The 14,688-nt window shown below is 37.5% G+C and overlaps 1 long non-coding RNA gene across 2 annotated transcripts; it reads left to right on the top strand.

Annotated features, from left to right (window-relative positions):
* Window positions 1-1,972: 1,972 nt before the first annotated feature.
* LOC140168887 (uncharacterized) lies at window positions 1,973-11,062 on the top strand. Of its 2 annotated transcripts, none has more exons than XR_011861266.1 (3): window positions 1,973-2,151; window positions 9,236-9,446; window positions 10,813-11,062. It is a non-coding gene; the product is annotated as an uncharacterized lncRNA (long non-coding RNA). The 2 variants fall into 2 exon arrangements; XR_011861267.1 differs by lacking the exon at window positions 1,973-2,151 and adding an exon at window positions 7,512-7,599.
* Window positions 11,063-14,688: the final 3,626 nt, after the last annotated feature.

Below are 14,688 nucleotides of genomic sequence, written 5' to 3' on the forward strand. Positions count from 1 at the left end.
ATAGGAGAGTGACGGTATGTGCACACATGAATTATGTTAACCTAATGTATATGTGGTATTTTTTGTTTGAGGTCAAAGGTTATTAAGGGGTCACTTCCGGTATAAAACGAAATAGCTTCAAAATTCTACTTCTCCCACAATTATGTAGGACGGTGATGCAACTTGCACACATGCATTGCTATTACACAGTGTCTATGAATCATACACATCTTTGAGGTCAAAGGTCATTAAGGGGTCACTTCCGGTATAAAACCGTATACCTTCACAAAAAATGTATTAGCTAAGAAAAACATAGCACAGTGACGGTATATTCACACATGAATTGATGTTGCCCAGTTTACACATGGTATTTTTGTTTATTTTGGGTCAAAGGTCATTAAGGGGTCACTTCCGGTCCAAGACAAAAACATTCAAAATGTCTCTTCTGTCACAAATAACATGGCAGAGTGATAGTATGTGCACACATATGCATTGACATAAGCCAATACCTATGGGGTTTTCGTAAATGTGGGGGTCAAATGTCATTAAGGGGTCAGAACACGGCTGTGTTCGTGGTCTTAGACCACAGCTAAGTCTAGTTATGATTTGCAATACAAGACCACTAACAACTTCTTAATTATTTACCATACAAAGTACGTTTAATTGAATAATTAGAGAATCGCCTCGTTGTTTTACTTAAAATGTAGATGTCGCACGTGTTATATGAGACGATAGATGCACTCCAGCGGCTAAAAACAATACCTTTATGAAAATATCATACAAATTTTAATCATATTAAATCTTACATTTTGCAAGGAATTGCCCAGGGCTTAAAATCAACCAGTCCCGTTGTTGCTGTGTGCATTCGATTGGTCCAAATAGCGAGTACGCGTATCGCGTCGACGCACACGCGCTGACCCGTGTGATATCGTGTCATATCACACGGGTAAAGCTGGGTAAGAACCAATAAGATTGCAGGAACGTTCTCAAGTGTTTAAGAATGTTAATTATTTAATTAGCGAGTACGCGTTAGCCTATAATATTTCTTTTTAAGGTGGTGTAACGCTCAATTCAGGCTTTTGCCTTTTGTTACATCTCCGCCATCTTTTTTAATTCTATTTTGCCGTTTTGTTAAATTTGCTTGCATGTATTTTGATATGATGGAAATAAATAAAATGTAAAAATATGTAAAATGTAAATGTAATTCCCTCATTTTTAGCTCGTAATCATTTGCAAAATCCAAAAACGCCCTCATGTTTTTGATCAGCGATAAGTATAATAGAAACAACACCATCTTTATATTTTTCCTTCAATGGGTTTTTGACAAACTCTTGAACTTGATTTGCTTCTCTCAGTGACACATCACGTTCACATCAAGTGAAATGATGAAACTGTAAATTAATAACTTCTATAAATTTAATTTGCTAACATTTGCTAGCTTCTTTATTATATTATACTTTATTTCAACACGGAAAGCCCAATTCAACACATTTTTTTCTTCCTTTGGGCCGTGCATAAGCAAATATAATATACAAAATAACAAAACAATTACAAATGCTTATTATATACTAGGCTTAAACATATCATCGGGTGTATTACACAATAGATGATACGATGAGTACTCTTCATTGGAATAAATCAAAGGTGGTTCAACTATTAAATGCTTGAAAGAAATAGCTCCTGGTTACCTTCCCTCTCAGTTCACCATATAATAATGCAGGTAAAAGACTTTTCATTCACGTGCTACTAAATATTATTGTGGAATACACAGCGGTTTTCCACTTTTCAAGCCCAGTACTGGGCCAGTGTTGGGCAAGATCTAGCGGCACGGATTGAGCTATAAAAAATGCCCCAATACTAGGCCGGCAAAAGTGACACTTTTATTGGGCCAATTCTAGCGTACTCGCAATTGCCCAGTTCAAGCCACAAGTACTGGCCCAGTTCTAGTAGTACCACGGGCTGTCCCTAAAGTTGCATGAAATTAAAATTATTTTCATGGGACGCCGTGGGTTTGGTTTATCATGTTTATTGGATTTATTCTCGGAACCAGTACTATTTACCCAAAAAGCTAACATTTAGCAGTATGAAGAAGCAGTAGACGTGTTAACTGGTTTGTGAGTTTGGCACAGCTTTAACTACTGAGTGAAGTTCAACACCGTGGTGTTTTATACGGTAAGTAAATCATGACATGAAATGAGTATGATAAGCCTCAGTCATTGTCAGTATAGTATGCATGTCATTGTATGCATTGTAATGCATGGCATGCATAGTCACTGTAGTATAGCATGGCTAAGCCTATAGCGCTTTTTTATTTTTTATTTTTGTTTCAATTTCTCTGACCAAGACCAGTTGGGTATGTCACCGTATAAATATCATCATGATCATTTAAAAGCTTACAAATCATTGTCAGGTAGGCCTAAAGTATTATTCAGATTTCCTTTTACAAATTAAGCGTACTGCTAGCTGTCCAGCGCATATTATTTTGCACATAGTCCAATGCACACGCTTGACGTCGCGCACGTATATGCGATGATTAATTTGTAAAAGGAAATCTGAATATTACTTTAACTAGCGGGAGACCCGTGCTTCGCGCGGGTCCCCGCTAGTTGAGTAAACGGGAGCGGTTAGTACACGGCAGTGGTTAGTTAACATGGTAAACGGTGATGATGATAATCATGGTGTCTTGGTGTAGATTATTCATCCAGTATAAATAGCTTATAGTAAATGACCATGTTAGCTTGATAATCATATGTTAGCTCCTGTCATATTAAAGAAGCTAAATAACTTTAAGCGAGCCCGTGTTAATAGCTAGGCCTACATTATAGCCGGGATTTATTTGCGGGGGTCGCAGAATTTCCAAAATGTGGACTTTCAAGTTCCACTAAAGTGGGCTCACCCACCCCCATTTTATTTTTTTGCAGGTTATACTGAACAGTTGAACGACTCTGTTGGCTATATTTTAACATTCCATCTGAAAAGTGGACTTTTTTTGCAAATCTGTCACCCAATAACCCCCCCCAACACCTTTTCATCAGCTTACACCCAATGATCCCCCCGAAATGGCTTCAAGGCCTTTGCTTTGATCCAGTTTCCAATTCTGAGGGGACACAGCCGGCTGCATGGCGCGCGACACAATGGTGCTTCGTGGCCATTCAAAAAGGTGGCGGCAAAAAACTTCAGAGTGTGGCCCCCCCCAAATTCCTGGATCCGCCACTGTCTCAGTCAGTCACGTACACACCCAGACAAACATATATAGGCCTCCGCGCGGTAAGCCAACATTAAATGCGTCCATACCGTGCGCCGCAATGCGCGTGACTCGCCATTTACCACGTGTGTTGGACACCGTTTGAATTTGACGCGTTTGCTGTCATGACCTGACCCATAAGGTTATTGACCTCAACGGCCTAGCAACCGAACATTTTTTTTTGTTATTTCCATAGTGACTGAATAGTTTTGCAAAAATGAACGTCAGATGGTTTAATGGCAGTAGATTATCAAAAAATGTTTTTAAGGTTATGAAAACGTTTTATACTCTTAATATACCCTTTATATAACCCGACATTTAAACGTTTTCTGACAACCTTTTATAACCTTTTGCGAATGATGTCGAAAACGTTTTGTGTTTGCTGGGAACATGTAATGCGCATGTCGCCCCACCCCAGTCAGACTCTGCATGTAGTTATCAGAGAAGTTTGGCACTTTCTGTCATTTGACTTTATCATACATGTAGGCCTACACTTGCTGCGTAAAAACAGAAAGTGGGGTTGTTAATGGCTAATTGAATCATGTTGTTAGCTCTTGAAAAGTATTAAATGCTGACACCACATTCATTCATAAAATGATACTAGCCTGACCCCAAAGTGGAACAGGGCTTATGATTGAGTAAAAGTCATGCCACTATGCCAGTGGTGGTAAGTAAATGCAATATTATGTGGCTTTGGGTGAATAATGAACCAGTGGTGATGTTTTATTATGCAATTCAATTGGCTAAAATCCAAACCCCACTTATGTGTTTATGGTTTACCAAATGCCTGTACGCTATAGTACTGGCAAAAAAGTGCCAAAGAACTACATGTAGTGTAGGCCTACCATTCTACTATCTTTGTTCAACTCATTTGACTCGTAACATTTTGATAGAGACTGGGGAGTGCGCGCATTTGTGAGCACAGTGCATTTTTTTTTAAGTCAAGCATATCACATGGATTTTTTAAAACAGCTGAAATCTGGGCGATAACGCTGACAAAACTTCGACCAGGCACAATTAGTGACCTGGTGAACGAAGGGGGCCACCGTGGATACCTGGTCGGGGATTTTTTGCAGGACAGTCAAGTGTATAGCCAACAATCGGGCTTATTACCCTGATTGGAACCAACTGTAAGTGTAACAAGGTCTTTTGTCATTGGTCATCTGCCCTGCCATTACCAGATGAGCCACGGGAAGAGCAGAATTATTTTTTTTTGTCCTGCGGGGAATTGAGCCCGGGACCTCTTGCACAAAGTGTGCTTTGCGTATATTGCGTGACTGACACATGCTTGTATGAATTTATACAAGTGTAAATTGTGACTTGTAGCCAACAATCGGGCTTATTAATACCCTGATTGGAACCGACTGTAACAAGGTCTTTTGTCATGGGTCATCTGCCCTGCCATTTAGGGATTCAATCATGTTTCACCGTTGTTCATCACCGTTTAACAACGATGCGGCCGCGTCGTCTGCGTGGTTTACTTCGCGAGGGCAGCGGGCGAAGTAAACCACGCAGACGCGCCGGACGCGAGTTGTTAAACGGTGATGAACAACGGTGAAACATGATTGAATCCCTTTCAACAACGAAAAGAAGCTAAAGATCGTATAATTCACGATTATTTCACGAGGAAATGTCAGTTAATCATTGTCACTAAGCCTTGCAAAAACGTCGATGATTTCTCTGTTAATATCAGCAATAAAACTACAGAATAAAACGGCAAAGTTTAGCCGCTACCTGAAAAATACTGAATTCAACTTGTAAGCTTGCATACGCACAATGGTTCCAGGCATGACGAATTTTACGCGCTCTCGCGTAACGCGTAGTCTCGCTCGCGTTCGCGTAGTACGCTACAGTAAAAGTGTGGATTCATCACGGATTAACAACGGTTGGCTCCTGTACAAAGGTATAGGAGGAGTTGTTGAATATCAGATGAGCCATGGGAAGAGCGGAATTATTTTTTTTTTGTCCTGCGGGGAATTGAACCCGGGACATCTTGCACAAAGTGTGCTTTGCGTATTGCGTGACTGACACATGCTTTTATGAATTTATGCGAGTGTAAATTGGGACTTTTGGGCAAGAAAAAACAATATTAAATTTCCTAAAATTCTAAAATGTTGCTATAACAGTGTTTAAATAAAATCGAATATGAATGAGAATAAACAATATGATATAAACCCAAGGTAGGGGGTCACTGTCATCAAAAGCATGGACTCTGATTGGGACTCCCTTGAGTCTATATAAAATTGATGTTTTGGTTCATTGCCCTCTCCCTCCTGGCCTCATCAGTTTCTGGGGTTTGTCAGATTTTGTTTTTCTTTTCTCAAAACATTAATTTTATACAACCTTACAAGCCTTGGGCCATTTGATTCGAGCACTTCAGGCTACAAAAAGTTGGGGTCAACAACAATAGCTGGGCAAAAAATATTTCCGTCAGTACGTTCACAGGTTTGGGGTGCCAATTTGTATCCTTTCCCCTGCGCACCACAAACCCAGATTAGCACACAGGCACTTAACAATGAGTGAAGCTTATCACAGGTAGGCAGGCTCACATCACACACTATAGGTGGCGCTATTCGTCCATAGGGAAGTGGAATGTGCCTGTGCGGTCCAAAAATGGCTTTACTGTGGGGCTCAATGGAAAAAATCACTAAAAATTAATTTTGACAACCCAAACCTAAATGACTTTGACTTACATTGGTACTGGCATGATACTGGATTCATAAACTATCACATAGTGCAATCTATGATCCACCAACTCGACACTCGTTAAAGCGCAAAAGCAATTTGTGTGTAAATCAAGACCATCCAAAACAGCTTTCTTACAGTAAAGAATAGGAGGTCATCTGGGGTCGCTTTAAGTTTCGCCTTACAATTACGTGCATGATTTGATTTCATATGCCAAAATACCAAACTGGCGGCCATTATGGCTGTAAAATCGATCAATCTGAATACCACAATATAAAGATTCATTGCTACATCCAGTAATGTACATCTGAACAAGGTTGTCAGCAGTGGAACCCACAAAAACGAGTGAAAAAGTGATGAAATCAGTAGATTAATGGGTATTTTTCCAGCTTTTGGCGGCCATTTTGATTACGTCACTGTTGGACCCCTCGCCCAAGTTGATTTTTTGTAAACTTTTGATATGTTATTCATTAGACCTTATACTGCTAGAAAATACCAAAAAAGCTTCTGTTGCAATTTTTTTGGGGTTAGGGGTAGCTGTGTCATATTTTGATCCTACTATAGTAGGAGCCTATTTGTATAAAGATGGGTCATTTGGTGTAAAAAAATTCGGTATACAATTTTGAAAGAAGGGGGTCATTTGGTATAACATTTTGAAAAAAATGGATCACCGGGTGGAACATAATTTCATAAAATGGAGCAAAATTTAATATTTTGTTTCTAATTTAAAAATTTGACAGTTTCTGCTTTTAAATTACATGTATATGGAATTTTTGAAGATAAAATTGTACAAAAAGAAGGTCATTGGTCAAAGATCACTACACCACACCACATATTGCTCTCCTATACAAACCCACCCTACCAAACCCCACCCCACCCCATCATCCAAACATACACATTTCACTTCAAAGACACATACACATGAACATACTGATAGTACGAACTACATGTATCAGACCACCTGTATCAGAAAGCAGTCAGGTGGGGGTATTTGCATGTGTGCCGTGGTATGGGTGTCACACACAGCTACACACTGCATGTACATTGTCAACTCACAGTTAAGGGGCGCACCATTAGATTTCCAGGGGGGCATGGGAGTTTTTGAAAAAAAAAAAACTTTGCCCACTAGTGAGAAAAAAAAAAAAAAACTTTGTCCACTAGTGAGACAAAAAAAAAAAAAAATTTTGCCTCACTGATGAGTAAAAAAAAAAAAATTTCCCCCACCCAACTTTGTATAAAAATGTACATAAAAACTGAAAAAAAATAACTTCGCCGCCGAAGGCGGCAAAAAAAAAAATTTTGTGCTCTTGGAAGCGAAAAAAAAAAATTCTGCCTGACCCAAACTCCCATGCCCCCCCCCCCTGAGAATCTAATGGTGCGTCCCTAACTTGCAGTGTCCCTATATGTTGTGTGCAGCATACATGTAAATGAAGGGCAATGTATTCAAATATTATAGAAAAATATCATCATCATCATCATAATAATAATAACTGAAAGTTACCTTTTCAGAAATATTTGGCTGTGTGATATTAATTAATATAAATTATAAACATCTCAAAATTGGACAAATGTCCTAGACAAATGTGCAGTGAGTAGTGAGCACACAGGCACCCTAGCCCTCAGGGATGAGTACCAATTTACTGGGTGGGAGCTGAGATGTATATGGTCCAGTCTCTCTAAAAACAAAACCGGTATGTATTCCGGGGGGGCTCAACTTTGGAGGTGACGCGTATGTAGGGCTGTTTTACGACGCTCTGTCACCGGAAGACCCCTTATTTTTCCATTTGATCTGTCACCCAAAGACCCTTACATGTTCAATTTGAACAGCAATTTTCATTTATCACTGATTTTGCTACTTATTTTGAAAAAACAATGAAATTTGAAGCCATTTAGAATGACCCCATATTTTTTACATTTTGCTCTCACCAAATGCCAAAAATCATGCTATCACCCAATGACCCCATATTTTTTACATTTTGCTCTCACCGAATGCCCCTTAGTGCGGAAGTGCCAGCCCTACACCTATATCCATTTCATATTGAAGTGCCCCCCGGTATGTATTTGCAATTGCAATTTCTTTTTCGTCTGTGCCACTGTATTTTGGGCTAAAATGGTCTAAGATTTTTGCGCGCTTCGCCGCAACAAAAAGTCCCAGTAAAACCAGAACAAAATATACTCGTCCCCGACCCCCACCTAAATTATAATGTTTCCGTCGCCACTGATTCCAATCACAAATGTATAGTTTATTAATACTGGGTTCAGTGGGTTGCATAAACATACTTATGCTACTTTGAAACATTTCCTCAATTCCACATATTCTATACCAATGAAATGAGTACTATTTCATTGCACATGAATACAAATTTTAGCATCATTAATATGTTTCCTCTCTCAATGGGGGGGGAGGGGGGTTAAAATAGTTTTGAACCTATATGAGGGGGGAGTCAAAAAGTTTTAGGTCCATTAAGAGGGGTCAAAAAGTTTTGGGTTCGCAGAGAGGGGGGGTTAAAAAAATTTGGACATGAAAAAGAATATTTTCCAGCCCCCCACCAAAGTATTTCTGAACACTCCCCTTAAAGGATCCACAAGCTGTAAGATTCCACTGCCCCTATTAAATACATGATAAAAGGCTACCAAAAACTTTCATAATTTTGTAAAATCTTAACAATTTTATGTTAAAAGGTATTTAGAGAGAACTTAAAATGTGTGAAATTTTAAAGACCCAATTTTGTAAAAACCTTATTTCCCAGGGAAAGATCTGAGAGCAGGCCACACCATGACCAGATTATTAAATTAAGCCATGCAGTATGTATTTCTCAAGTTTACGCTATCCATAGTTTGTTCTTAATCGCCCATTGCACGATTCTGCCATTCATGCAAGGAGAGCCTCAATCTGGCAGCATGCACGAATGGGAATTGAACCAGTCATATAACATTGCATAAAGTTACGTAATACTTCCTTTCATGTCTATTGCCAGTTCAAGGTTCTCCTCGCATATGGCGGAACCGTGCAATAGGCGAATTGAACATGTTGAATGGGTTCTATGGATGGAGGAGGCATGGACTCCAACATGTTTCTTTGCATCTGGGCCAGTGTTTTATAACAAAACTGTATCCTCAGGCAATACTGAATTTTGTGCTTGTTATTTTGGTGCAATTTTTGCCTAAGTCACTTGTGTGGGTGTGGATGCATATTTTCCTCATCATGTTCATTTGCTATTTTAAATGATTAATTTCAGGCGGCTTAAATTTATACATGTACATCTCTTGTCTTTTATTTTCTGGGGTATTAACTAATAAGGGTCTGGTTTTTGTTTTATTATTCAGGTGCAGATCACTTCAAATCACAGAAGACTTGTACATGTATCAATTGAGGACATGTTTTCTGCATATCGATCCATCATTAAATACATGTAAATTGATGTAATGCTGCAATACATAAAGGCACCCTGGTGGAAGGTGTCAGAAGTCACAACTGAGAGAAATTTACGCAATTAAATTGCTATTTTGACCAGACCAATAACAGAACAAAATTAATGTAAGTGTGAATCGCTGAATTACTGTAAGTCACAATGTATATTTTTAAATGAATTTCTTTTTCAAACCTGATTTGTTTTGCATTATTTGTTTACACATGTCCCATCTTAATGAAATCCAACCAAGTTCATCAATTGTGCCTGAAGGACAACAGAGCAAATTTTAAATTATTTAAAGATATTAAATCTCCTACAAAACACCACAGTTAAGCAGTAAGTGGGTAAGATAGTAAACTTGTGGATTTGCTGACCAAATTCATTTGCCCGGTACCGTAATTTAATTGTTCTAGGACACCCTGTACATCTACATGTATGTATTTTCTCAAAATGCATTGCTAGAATTGGTATGGTACCCTTCTTTGGTAGCAAATTATCCACCCTCTTTTCTGTCATGGACTAGTAAAGGTGGGTGACTAGATTGCCAGCCTCATCCCGGGGCCTCATCCCCCCACTTAATTGGTATCCCATCAATATGCAGAATTTGTTATCAGGTGAAATCTCATATTTTTTCATAACCCCAGTGAAATTTTAGGACTGAAATAGATAGTTGAGGCAGTATGAACAAAAACATGGCAGTTGAGTGGTTATAACCCCAGAAACAGGGTGCAAATTTGCCTGCCCTTTTTAGATCGGCCGAAGGAAAAGACCTTATGGCATCTTTTTTATACAGTTAGTTTGGAATTGGGTGGAGTTAAAACTGGGTCCAGAGCATAAAATCTCAAAACAGCGCCCTCTCCCAAGGGATGGATAACCTTGTGGTCACGAAATTTACAGGGTAGAATTATGTTGATCCACCCTTACTGTGTGCTATTAGGCAACTTCCTATTGAAACTCCTTCATAGTTAGGGAACCCCTCAAACATTGCCCAAGGCCTGCCAAGATGTACTGTTCTATGAACAACTGGAATACAGATAATTCTAGAATCCAAATCACTGGAGCAAATTTGAAATAAGAATGTTTGGGTGATGTGCCTCAATGTGAGGTAGAAAACAAAAAGTGTTACACTTGGACCACAATCTGGTCACACACCCTCAAGATTTTTAATGATGTTGATTTCAAAATATCATTGAGCAACATGGTTTAAAATAGTCGGGGTTGTTGTCTACTGAAGATAGCAGTATGCTTGAAATATCATTAGTGAGTAGTGTAATGTAACAAATAAAATGGACTGTAAAAATAAAACATAGTATTGAAAGTGCAGCCTGGGAAGTGCAGGGATTTTAAGAACATTTTACACTATAACTTGACAGGCTTCAGCTGTGGATAACAAAATAATTTCACAGACTTCTGCTGTGGATAATAATAATGAAATTGTCCAACAGCTCTGTTTATAACTTTTGTATCAATATTGTTATTTTGTTGTTTCAGAAAGGACCGTCAGAAAGTACCATGACTTGATCAACAGCGTTGACAGTGCCATGGTGGCAGTGAAAGTAGTCGATTGGGATCACTGAAAATCAATATCATGGAGACCTCACGTCTTCCACTGTAACTCTTGTTAAAATGCTCGGACTCTACATATTCTTAGCCTTCACTATGATAGGAATGCATGCCTTTCAGACCAATTGCAGCTACCAACCAGGCTGGAATTCCTTGGACACTTGAACAAAAATTGGAAATATACTACCTTTAAAATGTGAAGCTGGGAAATGTGGAAAATAGACTTTTAAACTCAAAAATGTCAGAAAACTGTTGGTGTATACACAATCAGTATCATGACTTCCAATTGGTGGAGAATCAGGAAAGCAATCACTTTATTGCACTTAATATTCTCACAGGATAGATTAGCAGAATATAATAAGGTGGTTGAAAATTCTGGGAAGTGCAGGGATTTTCAATTCTGGATTGTGAGGGTAACATATTATCTGATTAAGAAATAAAGGGTAAATCCGTCACTGGGCGGGAAAAGCCTCATACCGTATTGTTTGTAATAAACGCCCCGGGGGCGTTGCATTTTTCCAAAAGGGGGGCGTGCCGCGTTTATTGGAAGTAAATTGTCAGTGAAAAAAGCTTAAAAATTGTGTTCAATTTCCCGATGGTGCTCCTATTAAAAGGAGGGATTTACACTATACATGATGGCGGCGCCCACGGAAAATGATATTTTCGTGGGGAATACAACCAAATTACACCTGTAAGTGCATGGAATTAGTGAAATTCTACCATAATTAGGCAATAAAATGGATGGGAGTTGAGTCATAATAGGTTTTGTCCATTCAATTTTGCGATCGTGACTGACATGACTGATGCAAGTTTTAAGCTTACCTACACGATATGTCATGGAAATGTTCGCATTTTTGTCAAATTTTCACAGAAAAATTGGAGGGGGCGTTTATTAGAGGCGGGCGTTTATTACAAACAATACGGTATGTACTTTTGGCCATTGAACATATGAATAAGCCTTGTAGGTGTAGACTTTATATTGAAGAGTTTGCTTCATCCATGTTCAAGGGCAAAAGTACATGCAGGAACAAAGTCATATCTTTTTTTGGCCCTTGAACATGGATAAAGCCTTGTAGGTGTAGACTTTATATTGAAGGGTTTGCTTCATCCATATTCAGGGGACATATGTACATATGACAAAATATTAATCAGAAGGGTTCTACATGAAATAAACTTCAGACTGAAAAGAAAGACTGAAAAGAAGCATGATCATTTATTATCCACCTAACATGAAGGTACATTTTTTATACATTTATGTCACTCTAGGATTTATGACACCTAATGATGATATTAATGGTTCAATCCTAAATACTGAAGGTCAAATCTATTAAAAAGCAGATTTAAGGTTAGATGTGAAAATTGCAATTTTGTTCAAAACTAATACAAGGTTGATTTTTAAATTTCAATTATATTTGAAATAACTGCACTTCATTGAGCGAGTCTCAGTCTCCATTATTTTTTTAGGCCAAGTAAAATAACATGTATATTGTCCCCTCCCTCATCCATTTTTGGCAATTTGTTCAAGCTAGTGGTAGTAATGCCGTCAAAAATATCAGGGCCTCCACATGTGTTTACAAAGCCTTTGCAATTGAAATTTTACACAGAAATGAATAATAAACTTGGCCTTATTATGTGATCTTCCAGGACTTATCAGGCAAATGTAATAACCCCCGGGGGGGGGGGGGCACTCAAATATGACAGTGTACGCATGTGTGACCAAATTTTTTTCAAACACCCCCTAAACAAGTTTTACCCTACCAGCAAATTTAGCCCCTTAATAAAGTAATTTAGTGTAGAATTTACCCCCTAATGAGTTTTTGGCTGGTAAAAATGCAACAAATGTACCCTTTTGGACTCATAATTTACCACAAATTTGAAAAGGTACCCTAAACAAGTTGTCCAGTTTCAGAAAACTACCCTTATTCTTGAAAATCACTGTTTTTTAGACCCTAAGCGCGTCACGCGCGTAACTTGCCTTGCCTAAAAAAAACACCCCCTTTTACTTGTTTTTTTGGTCACGCATGCGTACAGACCATTTATGTGAGTGATCCCCCCGGGTAATAACCCTGGAATTACGGAAACTATTGGGCTTTATGATTGCAAATTGTTTTAAAAATTAATGCCTTTTTTAATAAAAATTGGGCCAAAAAAAACCTGTTTATATTTGGGGGATTTCTCCAGATGAATCCATCAAGTTATGAGGATGAGGCCCAAAAATGTTTTTAATAATTCCTGGGTTAAAACCACCCATTAACTCTTTCAATGACATTGTAAAAAACAAAAAGGGGGTTCGAAGCTTATTTGGGGATTTTTGTACGGGGATGTACCACACTTTCAGATTCTACCTACTTCTTGCTGTTTTTACCACTCCATCAGTATACTAGTAACACTTTTCATAAGAAAAAAACACCAAAAAAGTACCCACATTGCCCTAATTGCCTTGGGCGCTGTTAGGTGCACTTGTGGTGGGGTCTCCCCCGTCAGTCCAAAACACCATCAATCCGAACCCCTGTCAGTCCGAAAGTCATTTCAGAAAGAAGCAAATTTTACATAATTTCAGAAAAGGAACTTTTTTACAAAGACGTCATTTCAGAAAAAGACTACTTTTTATAAAGACATCATTTCAGAAAAAGACGACTTTTTTAAAAGGATGTCATTTCAGTCAAGGTGATTTTTTTAAAAGATGTCATTTGAGAAAAGGCAACTTTTATTCAGAAAAAATATATTTAAAGACATTTCAAAAATAGGTGACTTTTTATATAAAAAGAAGTCATTTCAGAAAAAAGCGACTCTTTTTAAAGACGACATTCCAGAAAAAAAGGTGGTTTTAAAAGACATTATTTTAGAAAAGGTGACTTTAAAAAAGACATCATTTCATAAAAAGGCAACCTTTTTAAAAAGAGACGTCATTTCAGAAAAAAGGTTGACTTTTTAAAAAGATGTCATTTGAGAAAAAAGGCTACGTTTTATAAAAAAGACGTCATTTCATAAAAAGGCGAATTTTTTTTAAATACGCCATTTTAGAAAAGGCAACTTTTTGGAAAGATGTCATTTTTAAAAAGACATCATTTCAGAAAAAGTTGACCTTTTTAAAAAGACGTGACTTCAGAAAAAGCGACCTTTTTTTAAAAAGACATTTCAGAAAAAAGGTGACTTTTTTAAAAAGATGTCATTTGAGAAAAAGGCTACTTTTTATTTTAAAAGATGTCATTTCAGAAAAAGGCGACTTTTTAAAAGACATTTTAGAAAAAGGCGGCTATTTCAAAAAGACATTTCAGAAAAAAGGGACCTTTTTAAAAAAAAAGACATTTCAGAAAAAGGTAACTTTTTAAAAAGATGTCATTTGAGAAAAAAAGGCTAGTTTTTATTTTAAAAGATGTCATTTCAGAAAAAGGCGACTTTTTAAAAGACATTTCAGTAAAAAAAGCGCCTTTTTTTAAAAAGACATTTCAGAAAAAAAAGGGGACTTTTTATAAAGACGCCATTTCAGACAAATGCGACTTTTTAAAGACGTCATTTTAGGGAAAAGTCGACTTTTTGATGTCATTTCAGAAAAAAAGGCGATGTTTTTAAAAAGATGTAATTTCAGAAAAAGCGACCTTTTTAAAGACATTTCAGAAAAAAGTGACTTTTTTAAAAAGATGTCATTTGAAAAAAAGGCTACTTTTTATTTTAAAAGATGTCATTTGAAAAAAGGCTACTTTTTATTTTAAAAGATGTCATTTCAGAAAAAAGGCGACTTTTTTAGAGACATTTTAGAAAAAGCGGCTATTTTAAAAAGACATTTCAGACCTTTTTTTCAGA

The sequence above is a fragment of the Amphiura filiformis genome, chromosome 14 (assembly GCF_039555335.1).
Source record: "Amphiura filiformis chromosome 14, Afil_fr2py, whole genome shotgun sequence".
NCBI lineage: Eukaryota > Metazoa > Echinodermata > Ophiuroidea > Amphilepidida > Amphiuridae > Amphiura > Amphiura filiformis.